This window comes from Urocitellus parryii, chromosome 11, assembly GCF_045843805.1.
Source record: "Urocitellus parryii isolate mUroPar1 chromosome 11, mUroPar1.hap1, whole genome shotgun sequence".
Classification (NCBI taxonomy): Eukaryota; Metazoa; Chordata; class Mammalia; order Rodentia; family Sciuridae; genus Urocitellus; species Urocitellus parryii.
Window position 1 is genome coordinate 35,959,209 of NC_135541.1, and position 2,412 is coordinate 35,961,620.

Genomic DNA, 2,412 nt, shown 5'->3' on the forward strand with positions numbered 1-2,412 from the left:
GTCACGCGGGGGCGGGGCCTGGGGAGGGCGGGACGCTGACGTCTGAACTCTCCGCGGATTCGCGGAGACTAATAGGCGAGCCTGGGCTTCCCGTCAGCCCGCGCGCTGTTAAAGTCTGGTAGACGCTTTTTTTCTACTGACCTAAGTTGTAAAACTGGTGCCGGTGTTTCTGTAGACCTGCTTTGTGGTCTTAATGACTTTCAATCTGCAGGCATTTGTCCATTCTTTCGTCCATAGGTTCATTAGTTCAGTAATTCCTAAGCGCAGTGTGCTTCAAAAGTTGTTTGATTTTAGGGATGTGAGAGGTCTTCAAAAGAGCTTGCTGTTCATTGGGAGAACATTTGCTTATTAATTCAGCAAGCTTTTCGAGTACTTTCTATATGGCAGGTATAGTGGGGCAAATCATAAGTCCATACAAGTTCAATGGGACGTCTAGTTTATCTCTGTGTTTCTTCCAGACCTATCAGGGCAGAGACACCTATGACCTAGAAAAGGAATGTGGCTGTGGAACATAGTAGCAATAAAGATTGTAGTAATAACATTGTTATGATAATTGATGTATAAACAAAGCCGAACTTTATACTATAATTCTTTTTGCTAATTAACTCATTTACTTTTCGCTGAAAATGTATGACTATCCCCAATATGCAGATGAGGAAACTAAAGTACAGAGTCCAAAGTCACACAGTAAGTGAGGGGGTTGGTGTGCAATATTTTTTTGAATAACAAAATGAATGAAGTAGAAGAGGAACATGTCAAAGAGGATGCAGAAGAGAAGAACTTCACCTTGTTTTGTTTTGTTCTGCTTAGAATCATTAGTTTCATAAGGCCAGGACAGAAAACTCTTCAAAGACAGTTCCTATTCATCTTTGAATCCCAGTCAGACCTACTCTATAGTCCTTAGTGGAGCTCAATCCATAGTTTTCCATCACCTATAGTGGTGCTTCTCAAATGACTTTCTACTAATCTGGCAGAGAGTGGACCATATCCAGCCACTTCTTTCTTGAGAAATGGCTTATCTGTATATGGCATTGAAATTCAAGTTTTAGTTTTTAAATTAATATGACTTTATAAGCAATTACAATTCAAATCATCAGACTGATTTATATGTCCTTTATATACCCCGTGGTTATGGGGTCAAGAATAGACAGGAGGCTAGGGTTGTACCTCAGTGCTAGAGTGCTTGCCTTGCATGTGGAAGGCACTGAGTTCAATCCTCAACACCACATTAAAAAATAAAATAAAATAAAGGTATTGTGTCCATCTACAACTTAAAAAAAAGGAATAGATACAGGCCCAGTTTGGATGATATAGATACCTTAAATCAGGGATGGCCACAACTATTACTTTCCCCTTAGTAGTATTTGGAGTTTAATTGCACTGAAATGAAACAATCAGAACAGTAGAGGGCAATAGAGAGTTGGTAAAAAGATGGAAGAGAGGTAAGCCAAGTATGAAGTCACATTTTAAAAAGAAATTTAAGATCATGCAGCCAGCTTCTTCTTTTATTTCCCTATATATTTATTTGCCTTCTATTCTTTGTTACCGCTGTTTACTGGTGAGTCCATGCTTCCTGAATACTGAAGTATAACACCGGAGAAGCACCCTAGGGCAAGTGTACAGTGGAAAGTGGAAGCCTTTATTAAAGGATAGCAGAAAAGACTTCTCCCCAGAGGAAGAAGGGGAAAGGCAAAAGGCAGAATCCATGGAAGGGGGAGGTCTTCCCTTTTTTATAGCTAAGGTCTTCTTTTAGTTTTCCCACATTCATGTCCTTTGTTTCCCTTTATCTTGCAGCGATAAAATGCAGGTGGGAAGGCCAAAAGGTGGGAGAGAGGTGGACTGGAAGAGTAATCTAGGCAGGAAGGGCCTGGAATGGTGTGATTAGCAACTCCCTACTTGCTGGGAGCAAGTTCCATAGGATGGGTTCTGGGCCTTGGGGGCATTGACATTTCAATTTCCCCAAGTGCTGCTCTGGTTTCCTGGACTCCATTCTCCATAATGATCTCCATTTTCTTTATCTTACTCGATATTAGACCCGATTTGCCTAACTACACTAACTACCTATTTTTAAATCTGGCTTCATCTTCAGTGCTGGGAACTGAACCCATGGAATCACACATGCTAGGCAAGTGCTCTATCAACTGAGCTACATCCTGAGCCCCTCCCCCTATTCTTATAAATGTTCACCTTTACTTTTTAAACTTAATAGTTTTGATTACTTAAGTTAATACATTAATATGTGCTTATTGAAAAATATAACTTCATGGTTTTCACTTGTTAGCCCTTTTCTATAAGCATAATGCAGGTTGCACACATTATTTCAACTGTTGACGAGAAACTGAGGTCAGAGAAGTAGTTTATTCCAAAACATACAGTGAGTTGGACATGGTGGCCCATGCCACCCAGCAACTC